The sequence below is a fragment of the Euprymna scolopes genome, chromosome 10 (genome assembly GCF_053919585.1).
Source record: "Euprymna scolopes isolate OS-2025 chromosome 10, ASM5391958v1, whole genome shotgun sequence".
Lineage (NCBI taxonomy): Eukaryota > Metazoa > Mollusca > Cephalopoda > Sepiida > Sepiolidae > Euprymna > Euprymna scolopes.
The window spans coordinates 154,787,937-154,806,917 of NC_136491.1; positions in this window are offsets into that span (position 1 = coordinate 154,787,937).

Consider the following 18,981-nt stretch of genomic DNA (forward strand, 5'->3'; position numbering starts at 1 on the left):
TTCAAATGAAATAGTTCCCAGAGACGAATGACAGGGGGGAAGAGGTCAAACACTGTAGACAAAACAGGGATGAAGATGTAAAGAAATATGATTTTCAAATCAGTCTATCCGTATTAGCCGAACAAATGAGACACCGACAATCTTAGGAAATTCTCCTGTTCATCTGAATTCTCTTAGCTTTTCATATGCTTCAATTTTCAAACGCTGCCATTTTCTGGACAATAAAAAATGACGTCATTAATTGATGGCTGAATATTATGAAATTTGTGCTCATTTTTGTATTGATACTAATCCTTCTTAATCCCTAACTGTGCATCGAACAAATACAATAACACTTGGTTTGCTACGCCTTATAATAACAAAGGTTCATACAAAATTTCAGCCAGATCACCCTAGTAGTTTCCAAAGAAAACGTCTGCAGTAAATATAATATTGTAATGACTAATTCCTAAATCCTATTAATCCCTAACTGTGAATCTTCTTTCTCCACGCAAAGAAGCTTCTTTTTATAGCAACCACTAGACTAAACGGCGACGATGAAAAGAAGCAGAAAGCACGTAAAAGACAGCACGTATAAATATCCCAAGTATAAAGAATTTCTTTAGTTTTTTTTAAATGTTGCAGAAAGCCTGTATCATTTTCTTTTTTAACATCTTTGTACAGTATATATTTTATTTATTTGCGGACTATTATCCTCATCTTCATAGTTTTTGTTTTCACGACGTTTCGACCAATTATTCCTCTAAGCTTCATCAGGTGGTTAACCGCGACGGGATTGGAATGCTGAGTCTCTTAACTGTATTTTCAGTAATTAATGCCTTCCATAATTGTTGTCTCACCTCGTTTATGGCAAACTAATCGCCTGGACAGCTTTGAGTAGGATTGAAACCGCTATCTTCAGGCAATGGAAGATCAAATGACAAATAAATAAATAAAATAACACTGATTTTTTAAGCCCAAAAATCCAACCTTCATTCGGGGCTCGTGGTGCAGTGAATAGAGACGTTTAAATCTTTACAGTTCCAGGTAAGCATTGTTTGAAGATAGTGGTTTTAATCCTACCCAAAGCTGGCCAGATGATTAGTTTGCCAAACTGTGGTGAGACAATTACTGAAAATACAGTTAAGAGATTCACCACCTGACGAAGGCCAGAGCAATAGTTGGCTGAAATGCCGTGAAACAACGACTTTAAAGATGAGGATAATATTCCACAAATAAATATATAAAATATACATATGACTCATCTAAAAAAATTCCAATAATTAAATAATATATCTTTGAATAGGTTTTCACTTGTGTTAATATTTGTGCATTTTCACGATACACGCAACTTTGATTTTTATTAAATCAATACGTTACATGCTGATAGGTAATAACACTGTGGTTAAGAGTAGAACTAAGAGTAATGACAATTAAGCGGGGGCTACACACTCCCCACAGTGAATCCTCCGAATATATTTTAATGTCACACACAAGCTTAGAAAATTTATTGAACTAAAAAATGTTTCTCCTCGATTTTTATGAGAAGGATAAGGAGTAAATACAAATGTCTGTGAGACTGGTTAACAATCGAGGACACGAAATACAAAAAAGGAATTTTCGTCTGTCTTTTCTTTGGTGTTACCGTGTCGATACCACCCTTATCGCACGTGCTTTTATCCACCCTAGGTCACCCTTAACACAAGAGCAAGCATTAACCAATGATAAAATCTGCTCAGAGGTTTTGATGCCTAAAATTATTTGTTTCAAGTAATTCTTTACTTAAAACATAAATGCAATGGTTTACTTTACAAATCAAACAATAATTCACAATTTTGTCACAATGTAATCGAATTCATTCATTTTCTTGATTATATACCACACAAAAAAGTAATTAATTAAAGAAGCAAGACAACAAAGTGACTCAGTAACACGCAATAACAGTCTCCAAGGATTTTTGTACAACCTCTCCAATGGTACTCTCTCTACCGTTCGTCCGTCTTCTCCCAGCAGCTTCTTTTTATGCAGTTGAGCAGCAAGATTTTGTACACGAGCCACGAGATTTTCCGTCACTTGGCAAGATCGCTTAGTTTTAAAAGCTGTGGGGGTCGCAATCCTGATTCTTTCTTCTCACTCTTCCGACAGCTTGATTTCGCATGACACGCACACACGCGCAGGCGCTTTAATGGTAAGCCACAATTTCTTTTATCTACCTTAAGCCATCCTTGCAGCAAGAGCAAGCGCAAACCAGTATCCGCTCAGATTCCCCAAATTATATGTGTTTAATTAATTCCTCAACTAAAACATAAATGGCAATGGCTTACTTTTCGAATCAACCAATTCACAATTTTGTACCATTTTATTCGAATTCTTTCATTCATTTTCTTGGTTATACATTATATGAGCGATGCTTGTGACAAAAGGGAAGGATTGCTGTTTTCTTGATCAAAATATATCAATTTCATACTTATCGCTAGCTGGTTTTTAACCTTAACGTAGTATTTTAGCTCCTTATATCACGTGGTTTCGTGCGTTGGCTAAACCGATTTCCATGGGAAAATGCAGGGAAATATTTTATTTTCAAAATAACTATTGTCATTTAGAAATCATACCTTATCGAGTCTTCATAATAAATAAATGTGCAACTTACGTAATATTATTCCTTTGCTAAAATTTGATTTTTATTAAAACGACAAATCAAAACAAAACCTATTGTAAGAATAATTCCGAAAGCCAGTTCCGGATAAATATCACCCATCGATTGACGCTATCGATTATTCTTTTTCTCTTTCCCCTTTTCGATCACGGCGTTCTTGAAATTTGCATTTTGTTTTTTGTTTTACTAACATATGGTTTTTAGTGACTTTGAAATTAATGTAATCATGCCATATGCTTGACCACCAAGTATTTCTTCTTGAAACTTTACTTGGCTCAACGAGAATTTTTTCTGACTGAGGAAGCCATTGCATGTCGGTTTTCCTTGTATGAATTTAAGTCCCAATGGGCCTTCCAGTGAGCTGCAGACCGATAAGTACTCTTGTGAATTGAAACTGCGATGAACTTTATTCTTTTAGTCAATATCATGTTTTGTTGCAGCATCGTTAGTGCCGAGAAAATATACTGAAATCTGTGCGATAATATTAAATAAAATGTGACGTTTCGATTAGATTTGGGATAAGACTTATCGATCATAAATTTTGTATAAATGGAAAAAATTAAATAAACTTGGCATGTCAAAAGCTTTCAAAACAGCCAGAATGGTGACTGGGTCCAAAATTAATTTGGAAGGTGAAATAATTATTAATGTTTTATTTAACGGTACGATAAAAAAAATTTAAAGTGCTCGTGTTAAAAAATACAGGAAATCTTTTGGGGACAGATTGGATACATAATTTAGTTTGTGGAATTGGCTTATAAATACTTCTTGTGAAAAAATGGAAACTAACGACAGAGAAGAGAAATCTTAAGTCAGAGTGAAAAGAAAGTTTCCTTGAAGTTTTCTAAGCCAGTCTATGAAATTGCACAAAAATGTCAGTCGGATTTGAACTCAAAAAAATACGCAATCAGTATTCAAGAAAAAAGAAATGTTCTATTGGCCTCGGTGGAGAAAATATTAGAGAAGCTTGAAATACTTGTAAAAACCGGAAAACTATCAAAAATTGAATTCAGTCAGTGGGCAGCCACTATCGTTTATGTCAAAAAGAAATCAAAAAGTCCACGTTTGCTCCGACTTCTTAGCGGGTTTGAAATCTGTACAAAAAGGCTATTACTTGAACAATTTTCATTAAGCTAAATGGTGGAAAGATCTTCTGTAACGTTAATTAGAGTGATGCATATCTCCAATTTCAACTTAAGGAAAATAGCTCGATGTTGCTTTGTATTAACACCAGTAAGGGTTACATTTCGAAGTAAAGGATGCATCATCCATTTGTCAAGAAATTATGAATATTATGTTGAGCAGCCTCGATAACGCGATCGCATACCTGGATGATATTATAAGTGAGACAAGAGAACAACATGGAGAACATGTCCACAGGGTATTCTTTTAATATATATGATATTGGATTTAAAATAAAAGAAAGAAAATGCGATTTCGTCATGGAATAAATAAAATGTTTGGGACACATCAAAGACAAAAACAGTAACAGACTGGGCTCAGAAAAATTCTACAGTAGTAAAGGATATGCTGGATACGCAAAATATTACAGAACTGCAAAGTTTTTATGGTTGCGAACTATTACCAGACATTTATTCCCAATATGCACGACCTACGGGTCTGACTGAACGAGCTACTAAAGAAGAATACATTGTGGAAATGGCCACTTTAATGTCAGACGGCATGCAATAAAATAAAAAGTCCTGACGTCACACCAACTCCTCACTTTCTATGACCTAAAACTAGATATCATATTCACTAGCGATGCGAATTCGTACAGAAATAGGGGTCTGTATCTTTCTTCAAATGCAGGACGCAAGTAAAAAAAAACCTTTTGAACACGCGTTAGGATCTCTGCTCTCGGCAGAAAGGCACTATTCAAAATCGATTAAGAAGCGCTTGTAATTATCTTCACAGTTACAAAGTTCCACCGAAATTTACACAGATGATTTTTGATACTGCGGACCGATCAAAAACCTTGGATCGAAAATAGGGCTACCTGTCTACACAGTTAATAGACTACACTATTCTGTTGAAATACAAATTCAAATACCTTTCCTTGAAGCAAATCGGACATGTGATTGAACTTTCAAGGTTGGTTCCGACACAGAGTGCACCTCTTGAGGACTCAATAATTGTTTCCTTACGTACTGGTAGTGAAATTAAAACCATGATGTGCAATACTATCAGAAACTTTCCGGTCATACGGCATGAGATTAAACGCGAAGCACAAAAAAAAAACAAATTTATTAGTGCTACAAAAAAGGAAAACCACAAATAAAGAACAGAAAATACAGTGTCATTTTTTTTTTTTTGTTATATGACGTCCTACTATACACTGAGAGGTCGTCATGTCAAAAGCATTATAAAACAAGATAATGAAATATTTGCATGTGGATCACTCAAGAACAAACATAATGCAGAGCTTTATAAGTAATTACGTATACTAGCGGAAAATGGCTATGGACATCAAAAACATAGTCGACTCATGCAAGGGCTTTGTTTTGACGGCAAAGGTATCATGACCACTTTTAAGCCATAGCCCTAAAGGGATCATCCTTGGTCTAGAATACATATAAATTTCGTAAGGCCATTGAAGGATTGGTATTACGTAATTGTGGTGGACAGTTACACAAAATCGCTCAAATCGCACAGAAGTGCTCAGATATAAGAGACCTACTACAGAGGAATTTCCTCCATGAATTATTTGCCAGTAACTTACCAAGCAAGAACGGAATATAGATAATATAAAACGGAATATACGAAATATAAAATATATTTTAAATAATCACGACCTTAAATGTAGATCTAACGCAAACCCCGTGAGGAAGTATGAATGGAATAGATATACCTGGGTGAAGGACCAATGAAATGACAGCATTAATAGAAAGAGAGGGTGAGAAGGGAACTAATAATAATCTGCTTACCATGTATGGAGTTTTTAACTGGCAACTGGAGGACAACAACTAACTAAGAAAAAGTAATTTTCAGGGAGACTCTTTATCACATACAAACACACCAAAGCAAGAAGACTGGACTTGATGAGGAAAACATGCGAAATCGTAGATTTTATCACCCCAGCTCAAAGCAAATTAAATACATCGAACTTGAATAAAAGTAAAATCACAACAATACCAATAATTGCAGAAGTACTACGAAACAGTCCCGAAAACATTGTAAAATATTTAGAAGTCGAAAGAGAACATTGAGGCAATGATGAAAACAGTCGAATTTTCTAGAAAAATATTTGAAAACTCACAGTGAGTAAGCAGACACGGCATCTGAAGGATAAGATAAACAGAAAATTACGTGAGACAAAAGGTATTGAAACTACCATGAATCTTATAAACTTTAAAATCCAGATTAAAAGGATGCTTTGAATACTGAAACCTTTTTTTACTAGAGGATCACCACTTATTAAGATCCAATGGCTACTCGAGGATAAAGATTAATGGATGTCAGGTGGTCCTTATAATAATATTCTCATTTATCACCTATAACAATAACATATATTACATAGACTTATCTCAAAGAATAATAAGTCTTAGTAATATTTTATAATTAGTAATTAGTAATTAGTAATATCTTATAATAATAGTTATGTCTATTGCCAATAATAATGGTCTTAGTTATCACTATGGCTGTGACAACAGCTTATTCTTTATAGGTTATGTGAGAGGATTAAAAGTTGATAAGTGAAGCTTATAGTAAATGAGACTGTGTGATAACTAGGGTTATGACAACAGCATATTCTTTTCCTTGTTTTGATTATCAGGTATATATCCATTGATATCTTATATGTTTTTTTTATATAGAGTGGTGTGGTTTTCGGGTTATTAATTGTGTCTAACTGTGTCGGATATATACTCGAGAGTCAAAACAATGGTTAGAACAAAATGACACGGATTCTAATCTAACGAATCATCTATAATAGTAATTTCACGCTGGCAATAATGCTAGAAGAGGCTGTGACCTTAAAAGGTCGATGACGCTTGCGTTTGGTTCTAATCGCTACGTCATCAGCACAAGCTATAGGAAAGAGACTGTTCGTCTAAAAAATATCAGCCGTTAAAATGTGCTCCGCCCATATTCATTCTCAGAATAAAAAAAAACAAAGAATGAGTGGGTAAGGTTATCCAAGTCGAAATTGTCATTTAAGTAAATATTCTCAACCAAAAAGATTGTATTGCGCAAATATCTGAATTTCATCCTTCCTCCTCCTTAAAGCAAACGATGCAAGACGGAGAGATTGAATTCTACCGACGTTGACGAGGTGAAATAATTGGAGGGGGGGGGCATATTGTAAAAGGATTAACGGTTTACACAGAGTACGAGGAAGGACGTGTCTTTTCTCATGCAACCCACATTAAGTAGATGGTTGGCGCTGAAGATTGCTGAAGTGTTATGACCACCCACGTCGGATGACTTAATTTGCACCGAGAATAGGGTGGGGGTCGTTATAAAAGGAAATATATTTAATTCCAGAGTGTGGGTGTGGCTATGTGACTGTTCGTTCGTCTATGGTATTGTTACTTCAACCCTCAACTTTTTGTCGGGTTGTACCCCACCCAAAATATGCCACGATATTCTGCTTATTTCACTTTTTCGTCGGAGATAAAACCTTTCCCTTTCTCTCTCTCTCTCTCTCTCTCTCTCTCTCTCTCTCTCTCTCTCTCTCTTTCTTTCTTTTTCTCCCTCTCCCCTCTCTCTCTCTTTCTCTCTTCCTCTTTCTTTTTTCTCTTTTTCACTCTCCACAGACACACACACACACACACACACACACACACATATATATATATATATATATGTAAAAGAATAAGTGGAAAATGACGTCACAAAAACTATATATTGGGGAATATAGAATGGTTCATTTATTTAATAAAGATATACAAACATTTAGTTGGGGGGATAGAGGAGACTGTTTATACCAAGGTATTTCGAAGCCTAATGCTTCTCATTTGAAGAGTCGAGAAGATGCTAGGTAACATAATGGGGATGCGACGTCTAGCGTGGGATTCATGTCTGAATGTTTGTATACCTTTATTAAATAGATGAACCATTCTATATTCACCAATATATTATTTTTGTGTCTTCATTTTCCAATCTTATTGTTTCCTATGTAAACTCCAATGAAATTTGTTGAATTTTCTATTATCCCGATAAGTCTCTTCTTAGAGAATTGAATTTACTTTATTCTCCTAATCTTCTAAGCTATATATATACATATATATACATATATATACATATATATATATATATATATATATATATACATACATACAGAAAGGGAGAGAAAGAGTTTCGAAAGTTTTTTTTACCTTTTAAACTATATGAAATAAATTATTTCATTCATATATTTTTTTATTATTCATTGGAAAACTATTTAAGTCAGTAAGTCATTTAATTACCTGCAATCGCTGTATCGACATGCTTTTCTTTCAATAGCCCTAATGTTATTTCTAGGATTATCAGTTGTCTACCATGAAAATATTTTGGGGATTTAAAATTAAAACGGTATATTAAATCATAGCTCCCCAACAGTGTTGATCAAACATCACCACTCTTAAGCACAAGTACAAAAAACTGTTCCTGATATTGGATCTAGTTTATTATAACCTATTCATGCTATCAAAATGTCTTCCTTACCTGCGACTTTCGTCCTTGGCTCCAAATTCAAAATGGATATTTAAAATATATATATATATATATGTGTGTGTGTGTGTGTGTGTGTGTGTGTGTGTGTGTGTGTGTGTGTATGTGTGTATTGCTGCATGGTCGTAATGAATGTAGGTCTACATGCTTCAGTAGCATTTTGGAAAATACAGCATTAAACATTAAAAAACTACGTAAACTAGGCAACGATTTATTGCTTTTGCTTTATTTATAGACTTCTTTGTAGACCACTGACTGGACTGAAAATTCAATCTGCGATTCACACATTGAGTTAAATAGACGAAAGTGCAAGGACCTGTTATGTCAAAATCTACTGGAGCGTCTATGATATAATGGCATGAAATTATGTTTAAAGCAAGTAACCCACACATAAATGTACATGTTTCATTCCCGGGAGAATTTATCATGCTACCTCCAATATTTCCTCCTGTATCAGAAAACACGCTATGTGATATACGTATATCTGTACGTGATGTTGCCAAGCTAATCAAAAACCTTGATTCCAGTAAAGCAACTGGCCCTGACGGTATTCCAATTATAGTACTCAAAAAACTTCAACCTGAACTAGCGCCCATACTTACAAAACTGTTTAAACGTTGTCTTAAGGAGAATAGTTTCCCATCTCCCTGGAAAATCTCATCAGTATGCCCTGTATTTAAGAATTCAGGTGATCGCTCATCCCCCTCTCAGTACAGGCCAATAAGTCTCCTGTGCGTCATGAGTAAGTTGCTAGAATCTGTGTTAAATACAGAAGTAATCAAACATCTCAACAAAAATAACCTTCTTAGTGACACTCAATATGGTTTCCGTTCTGCTAGATCTACAGCAGATGTGCTTACAGTTATATCGCATAGGATTAGCAAATCTCTCGACGGTGGCAATCTTTCTAGGGCAGTTGCTCTTGACATATCTAAAGCCTTTGATAGGGTATGGCATAAAGGTTTACTTCATAAGATCGCTAGCTATGGTATAGCTGGAAAAGTCTTCTCAATCATTAAATCATTTCTTTCTGATATGTTCATAAGAGTAGTAGTTAATGGGCAAAAATCAGAAGCTCACAGTATTAATGCCGGTGTCCCTCAGGGGTCCATCCTGGGCCCAACTCTTTTCCTGATCTACATTAATTATCTTCCAAATCACATCCTTACATCATTTGTAGACATTTATGCTGACGACACTACCATTTATGGTAGCAAATCTAAGACAGTAAACGACCAAGTTCTCTCCAATTCTCTCTCCTCTGATCTTGAGCACGTAGTACAATGGGGAAAGGAGTGGCTGGTTACTTTTAATGCATCTAAAACCAAGCTTCTCTCTTTACATCATCAACATTCTAATCCACATTTGTCATCAATTGAAATGAATGGCTCTCGTCTTCAGGAGGCCTAAAGTTTTGACAAGCTTCTGGGTTTGACCATTACTCCTGATCTTAAATGGAACACGTACATCAAATCTGTTGCCAAGGCCGCTGGAAAAATGGTGGGATCTTTCTATCGATCCGGTAAATATCTCACTGCTGATGCTATTCTCTATCTATATAAGAGCCAGGTACGTCCAAGGATGGAATACTGTTGCCACATCTGGGCAGGAGCTGCTAGAAAGGACTTGTCCTGCCTTGATAGAGTTCAAAATAGACTTCGTAGCCTCGTAGGTGATGTCCTTTTCTCCTCCTTGCAACCTCTATCTCACAGAAGAGATGTTGCGAGTTTGTCTCTGATGTATCGTTATTTTCATGGAAAGTGTTCGACTGAGCTTCAATCTATGGTCCCCCCTCGCCAAACTTTCACAAGAAACACTCGTCTAGCTGTAAACACTATCAATAATTCCCCCCACTCTTTATCTGTGCCTAAACCTAAACGTAGATTCCATGAACAAAGCTTCTTTCTTAGAACTGCACGCCTGTGGAATTGTCTTCCGTTTTCCTGCTTTCCGGCTGACTACAATATGGTTTTGTTCAAGTCTAAAGTAAATAAGTTCTTGATGAGCCGTTCCATATAAGTTATCAAATTTACCAAATTTTCATTACTAATGATTACTATATTGTCCAATTTCTACTGTACACTCTTTAACCCTTATCCTTGAGTGGCCTCTGGGCCTTGATAATGTGGTGATGCCTATGTAAAAAAAACAAAAAAAACTTCCGCGAATGTACTATTTGCAATTGTGTTTATATCTAAGTAGTGTTTACTCTAATCAACCAATCAGTTTTGGTCCTGGATATGACCTTAAGCTATATCCGATGGTGAGGCATCAGCTTGTGGGCTTTGGGGAATGTGGAGCCAGCCTTTAATTGCCATTGCTCCCATGTCCACTCTGACCCAGACTGGTAGTACCTGTTAGGGTTCCAACTATGGGTTAAATAGAAACCGAATTAAAATAAAAAACAAATATACTCTACTAAAAAATTGTTCTTCAAAATCACTGGATTCGGCATTAAATAACCTGAAAAGGGTTGATATGCCGTAAAACAAAAACAACCAACCAACCAATCAGTTTTGTTGTTTTTTATTCTTCCACTAGAGTATTATTTCCATCCCCCAGTGGGTGTCAAGCTATGTATTTAAGTCGGGGTTTGATGAACCCCTCTATTTATAAATGGATTCAATTCTCAATTGTGGCTTTACGTTGACAAATGGGAACTACAGTAATATATTTTTTCTTTTTTATCTGCTGACAAGTTAAATTCATTTTAGTTACAGTTTTACGGTTATTAATTTTTTTTATTTATTTAAATATTTAATTATTTTTCTTTGTTATCTTAAAGTAAATATTATCCTGTGTCTACAGTTAGCTGCTATTTTCCTTCTACAATTTAGTTGCTTTTTAGAATTTTTAATATTTAAAATGCCTAGTTTCTAATTCAAGCATAATCTACACGAATCTTTTAATATCTACATATATTGGTTCATCGTAATATCTTTTCAGTATATATGTTCTCATCTATATCTGTGCGTGCAATTTAGGTGCACTTGCATTTACAAGTGCACCTAAATGCTATCAACTTACACAGACCATAATGGATACACTGACCATAACACACATACACACCATATTAAAGGCAAACATTACCAGGACAAAAAACAAGACGAACATAATCCCTCACATGCATACATATAAGCATGCAAAAAATGATCATAACAAAACATACACAACTATAGTCTTCAGAGAACACAAGTTTCAGTTCCCCATAAAAGAAAAAAGAAAAAGTACATACAAATTAAGAGAATGACAAACATATGCATACGTAAATGATGAAAATACATACAGAGATCAGAGTACATGAACGAATCACAGAACCACAGACAGATAGCAAACTGAGACTGCATCCCTCTGCCTGTTCTACAAGTATTTTAATGGTGAATGCTCTGACGAACTGCAGACACTTGTGCCCCCACGACGTAGACACCCTTGACAAACCCGACAGGCAGCTAAATCCCACCCCCACAAAGTAGAGATCCCTAGATGTAAAAGATCTTTCTACTCCAGTAGTTTCTTCCCCAGAACCGCTAGACTCTGGAATTCCATTCCAGATTCCTGCTTCCCTAACTGTACTGACATGTAGAAGTTCAAGTGCAACGTGAACCGACATCTTGCTGCCCAAATCCCAACATAATGCCCCAGTATTGCTGCCCCTGATAGTAGCTCCCTACACCAAAGTGGCAATGCGCCTTGTTTGGGGTGAAAATATAATTTTAAAAAATTTAAAAATAGTAATGATTTAAAAAGTTTTTTTTTCTAATGACCCTTGCGCCACCACCGAGAATCGAAATCAAAACATTTAACTTAAGATTTACCGTTTCTTCTTTTGTTAATGACTGAGCTATGAAGGCATGTTTTCTTCAAGGCTAAAAATTAAAACAAGAACTAATAGCTATTACGTTATACATGCATATTCATAATGCCGGCGTTCGACCTTTACCTGCCAAATTTCATTTTTTTTTAATTTTCACACGTTTGTACATATTTTCCCGGATTAAAACTCAAGTATAAAGTTTCGCATGGGTTCAAATACCCTACATATTAAGTTTCATGTCTGTAGAACAAAACCTTACAGACGAGTTTTGTAGGCAAATTTTTTAAAATATATACGCATACATAAATATATATAGAAAGAGGTTTGTGCTTACTGTAACCTTTTTACGCAAATCGCGAGTATAAATCATATAAAATATTTGCATTAATATAATTAAAGTAACGGTTAACTAAAGATGATCATTCCACAATAAAGCCTAAAAACTAATAAAGAATTAATTAAAATGAATGTTTAAAAGAATATGCAAATTAGCAAGATCTTTCGTAGATGAATGCAAAGTTGTATTTCCTTCTTTAAACAAATAGAAAAAAGGGGGTTTTAATATGAATATAAAACATTATTGGAGTCTAGATATATATTTTGAATATTAGTAGCTTAAGTTTGTATATTTAAAAGCGTGAAGCTACTAGTTTTTTTTATATTTTTATACACAAATTTATAAAGCAATTAAATAATGCTCAGCAGCTATCTAAAATTGAGAAAAGTTTTTTTTAAAAAATCTGACTGCACTGTAAAACAAAACGCAGTTATTAATTATTTACACTCTCATTACTTTTATATGGTCCTGCGTCTTTATATTCGTCATTTAATCAGTCCTCGTTCTCTTTTTCTCCAAACAAGGCACATTGCCAATTTGGTGTAGGGGGCTACTATTGGGGACATAAGCTACTGGGATACTATGTAGGGAGTTGGGCAGCAAGTTGTCGGTTCACGTTACACTTGAACTTCTGCATGTCAGTATAGTTGGGGAAGCAGGGAGCCGGAAGGAAATTCCAAAGTCTAGCGGTTCTGGGGAAGAAACTACTGGAGTAGAAAGCTCTCCTACATTTAGGGATCTCTTCTGTGCAAAGGTGGGATTTAGCTGCTTGTCGGATTTGTTGAGGGTATTTACGTCGAGGGGGCACAAGTGCTTCAAGTTCGTCAGAGCATTCACCATTAAAATACTTGTAGAACAAGCAGAGGGACGCAACATTTCGTCGGTGGGACAGAGGCTGCAGCTTAGATGAGAGTTTAGGACCTATCGACTCTCTTTTGAACCTTGTCTAGGAGAGAGAGACTAGTAGCAGATGCACTAGCCCAAATATGACAACAATACTTCATACATGAGGTGGCCTTATAGAGGTACAGGATACTTTCGGGTGTTAGTAGTTTTCTAGCACGGTAGAGAGCGCCTACATTCGTCGCAGCGGTCCTGGCAATGCTCTCAATGTAATTGTTCCGACTCATGCTTCCTGTGAACGTTAGGCCGAGGAGTTTAAAAGATGTACTTTCAGATAATTAATCTTTGGTCATTGCTATTGGTGGTAGAAAAGGTTTCTTGTGATTATTGAAGGAAACAAGTTTAGTCTTGGCAGCATTGAATGTGACCATCCATTTTTGTCCGCATTCTACTACAGATTGGAGGGCATCCTCTAGTGTTTTTGCCATTTCTTTAGATATGTGTTCATTTGTTTTACTGTCGTGCCTGTTATAGAGCGTGGTGTCATCAGCATATATACCCATCTCAGAGGCAATTTTGTCAGGGAGGTCATTTATGAATATTAGGAATAATAGAGGTCAAAGGATAGGCCTTGGGGCACTTTCGTATTTATATCATATGGTTTAGATGTACGACCGTCGAGGACAGCCTGAATTTTTCTCTTATCTAAAAAAAGATTTAATTATGTTAAGTATTCTTCCAGTGATACCATATGGTCTGATTTTCCTGAGAAGACCTTCATGCTATACCCTGTCAAAAGCCTTAGATATATCTAGAGCTACCGCTCTACCCTCCCTTTTGTCCAGTGAATGGTATATACGTTCAGAGATTACAGTTAGGATATCTGCTGTAGAACGGGCTTTCCTAAATCCATATTGTTGGTCGGTCAGAAGTTTAGCATTTGTAAAGTTATGGACTCAAATATTTTGGCGAAAAGTGGAAGGAGGCTAATGGGGCGATAATTTACTGGGTCAGTTCTTTCGCCAGAATTCTTGAAAACTCGTACTACAGAAGCAGTTTTCCAGCAGTCAGGAAAGCAAGATTCATTAAGGCATTTGTTTTAAAGTTTTTAGAAAACTGGAGCTACTTCGGCGGAGCATTTTTTTAAGAGCACAGCCGGGATGAGATCACGTCCACATGCTTTTGCAGTGTCACGATATTTTATGATAGCATGCACCTGAGAATGGGATGATTTTCCAATCGTCCAGTTGGATGTCTGTCCGAAAAGGAAAGTCAGGGAGGAGGTGGTTAGAAGGGTCCAGTGAGGAGTTGGGGGCAAATCGACTAGCAAGCATGTTAGCCTTCTCGGTTGCTGAGCAAACAACCTCATATTTGTTGGTTAGTGAGGGGATTGTTGATTGCCCATTATTTACTACACTGTTGTAGATTTTCCAGAAATCATGAGTTCCTAATTTCTGTGCTTCGATGCGTTTTTTTTTTTTTTTTTTTTTTTGTGGTTTCAGTAAATTCTCTCTTAGCTTTCACTATTTCTTTCTTACAGTTACTTCTAGCTTCTATATACTTCTGTCTGTTTGAACTGGACTTATGTCGGTTAAATCTGCGGTACGCATGCTGTCTTTGTGCAATGGCAGCTGCACAAGTAGAAGTAAACAATTGGGGAGAGTGAGGCTTGCTATAAAATTTCCGCATGGGAACATGTGTTTCAATTGCAGTTTTGAACCATTCAGTGGTCTCATTTGCACACTGTTCAGCAAGAAGAGAAAAGATATTTCCCCATGAGGCATCTCTGATGAGATCTCTGATGGCTTCCCAGTCAGCCTTTTTATAATATTGTTTTGAGCAGTGGCTCTTCAGTTTGGGCTCCAGAGTTTAGGGTGATTTCAACCATTATCACTGCATGATCAGCGTTCCCGAGTGGGCTGTCGGCTTCCGTTACACAATCATCAGGAACTGTGGTCAAAAACAGATCTAAAAGTGATGCGTGTTGTTCTTCCTGATCAGGGAAACGGGTTGGAAAAGTAACAATTTGCGATAGGGAGTGAGATACAGAGAAGCTATGAGTTGCGCTGCTGCTGCATCTGTGTAAGTAGAGAATCCAAGCCAGTTTTTGTGATGGACATTAAAGTCACCAAATACATGTACTTGGGCGCTAGTGTCGAAGGAGAGTGCTGTGTCTATGCTGTCAGATACTTTGTTTATTATGGTGCAGTCTTGGGTCGAGGGAGAGCGGTAGAGAAAGTAAAAGTAGCTAATATTGTGTTGCATGATTAGTCTAAAGCACATAAAGGCTTGATCATCCGTTTCTAGGTTTGTTTCTCTAGTCAAGGGAAGGGTATTACGAATGTAAACTCCAAGTCCGTGCATATGTCTGTCAGAGTCCTTACGGCAGAGTGGGAGATATCCAGGCATGTTAAAGTAGTTAGAGGGGATGGTGGAGTGTAGGTTAGTCTCACTTAGTGCTAAGATATCCGGGGTGTTTGTTAGAAGAAATGTTTCGACACCATCTAAATTAGTTCTGAGCCCACGAATGTTCGTAAATGCAAGCCTCAACGGAGGAAGCAAGTTTATTTTGTTTGAACCTAAGTCTGGTTTAAGCGTATTGTTTTTATTGTACTGTCATTTTTGTTTTATAAAGAATTTCAGTTTATGTCGGGGGTGCTGAACAAGTGGTTATGCCGAATACCAGGCATGCAACACAAGAACACCATCAGCTGACTTTTCATCAACTAGGATTGTGGCCTCAGGAAAGCCCACCGGGAATGAGTGTAGGGTCCCTTTCCATGCGCGACATGGCACTACAAATATCCCGATATTATACAACTGTTAAGCGCTAACGAAGAGTTAGGGCTCCTGTACTACCAGTCGGAAACAGCAGCCAAGAACTGTCAATCCGGTACCCTCAACCTATCAGACGACGGTCAACCCAATCTAATTGCACTGGTATATGTGGCACTCAAGCACTCCCAAGTGCCCAGTTTAGAGGGGTGGGATGTGCTGGGAGTGGAGAAAACGGCGTTCATTGCCCTAGTCAAGAAACAAGATCTACTACTGAGTGTTTCTGTCGAATCCCTGTGATAGTACCTTCGCGCATGGCTAATAGGCAAAGAAGGAGTATGGAAGCCGGCGATAGACAGAACCTATCTACTCCTTAAGCAGTTTAGGTTTGCAAACCGGTAATTTGTTTGAGTCACCAGCTCTAGAAAGGTTGTCACCCAAGACTGGAGAGGCCTCCCTTCCCTTAGGTTTAGTTTCAGAGTTTTTCTTCTCCTAGAGGGAGGATCTGGGAAGATCTACTGGGTCCATCAGCACTGAGAGGGTTTGCTCTGCACCTTGGTCCTAAACCAGGCATTTCTGCGACCCCGCCTCGTTATTTAATGTTACTGGGTTAGTTTGTAGAGGTTATATATCTACTGAAGAGTTACACTCCTCAAAGTGATTTAGGGATATTGCTATTTCATTGTTACTGGAAGAGGGGGTGAGTAAAGCTCATGCAGTGGAAGCAACTATATTTGCAAGCAGGCTTGTCAGAAAGGAGTTAATATGTAGTTTAAGAATTGTCCCTTTAGATTTTTATTTATTTTTATTTATATGTTAGCTTAGGAATAGGATAAGGTTACAGTATGACTAGGTATCAAGTATTAAGCTAATTTTTCCCCCCAGACTATATTTTAGATGATAGAAGGATTAGGATGTAAGTGCAATACAGTACGGGTATAACTGGAGGTAAATTATTAGTTATGGCGTATTCCGTATGTATAATTAAGTAAATAGGTATATGGGCAAATTTTCAATAGATGCGAATAAATAGAAGTTGTAGGTATTAAATATGTTTCTTCTTCTAATGAAGGAAGATAACTTCAGCTTTCATTTAAGAGTCGTGGAGTATTTTGCATAACAAAGAGTATCGGTTCAGTTTTGTATTAATCGTTGCAAAACTATCTAAGGAAGAGACTATGCCTAGTAAGTATCTAACTTGATAAGAATTAACTCTAATGCCTGTCTTAGAGGTAGAAGCGTATAGATGTTTAGTGATGACTTTCTAAGCGGTCAGCATGCGAAGATTAAGGGCTGGAAGCTAAAGACCCACTACAAAAGCATGTGTAATGTAGGAGTTTAAGTGGTAGCTTGGAGAGTAGAGCAAATTGTTAGTTTTCAAGAGAGGGCATATTAACTTACAGAAAACATTAGAGTTACATTAGAATTTAGAGTTTTAAGTAAAGTTTTGTTTGAAGAAGAATTTTTTTAAAATTTAACATGCAAGTTAGACAAAGGCAGTCGTCTTGGAGGTAAAGTGTATATTGGATATACTAGCAAGCCAGCAGTGGTGTTTTTACAGTTATGAGAGAAACAATTAGTACATCGCGAGTCGGAATTCCTAGTTATAGGCCGTCATTAAGGTCAGGCACAAAGCATTGTATCTATTCAGAAAATAGTCCTAGTGACGTAACTAAGATCGCTGTACATTTCAGTTACAACTATAGTTTAAAGTAAAATATGATCTATATTCAGTGGCTTGATATAGATAGCAAGGAAGCTACTTTTTAGCACAAATGAGCATATAGTAATAGTTGATATTAAGTATATATTACGTAATAAAGTCCTTCTAACGATAAAAAAATAAATTCCCGTTTGTATTAAATTCAGAAATTTATTATGCTATCACTCGTTTACATTAATTTATTATGCCTAAGCTATTTTATCACTCGTTTACATTAGTTCAGAGTATTGGAGTTAAACATGTACGCTGGAATAGAAGTGAAACGGTGTTTTGCTCGTTTGGGGGGGGCGATTTTACACTGAAGACAAGAGAAAGTTCGCCAGACAACCAAAATTAAAGACAATAAATACATATTTAAATAAAAACAAGAGAAAAAAATAAAAAAGTTAGCATTTGTTAGGATTAAGATGAGTTTAAGAAAATCAACACTTATCGACTTGTTTTTGAGACTTTATGTTCCAACACGAGTGACCATATTTTAGGTGGGAGGTAATTTTCTGCCCGGATATTTTGCATGCTTGTGTCTATCCATTTATAGAAGATAGATTCATATTCACATATAAACATGTGTGTATGATATGTTAATTTTAGTTGTTTTTGTTTTTTTAGATTTTATTTATTTATTTATTACACTTAGATGTATTATTTTAATTAATAGAGATTTCGTATTTATTATTATAGAGTCGATTCTTTATTGATTATTATATCGATTCTCTATTGATTATTATATCGTATTATTGGTATCGTTGTACGATTTTAAAATCACGTGACACACGGACAACAACATTTTATGGGGGATATTCAGTTTCTAAATAAGATATCACTAGATACCTCCAAAGCGCATCACAGAATTTACGCCTCTATATAACACGATGTAATTAAATGTGGGTTACTGTTATCATAACTTTTGTACGATTCCAAAAAGCAACATAAAATATTATTTTTAAAAATGCCACACTAAAGCTACGTTCACATTATCTCACCTTAAAACGATGCCATTTTAATGCTCAGACATACATGTGCTTTATAAAGCAACCAGAAATGAACTAATGATCATATTTTCAGGACATTTTCGATGCTTTTTGAATTTTGAATTAATTTATATGTAAAATTCAGTTTTTCTAAAAGATATATGAGATGAGAAATATATTTTTGTATCTGATAAAACCCATATTTCATTTTATGTAATCTGAAAAATATAT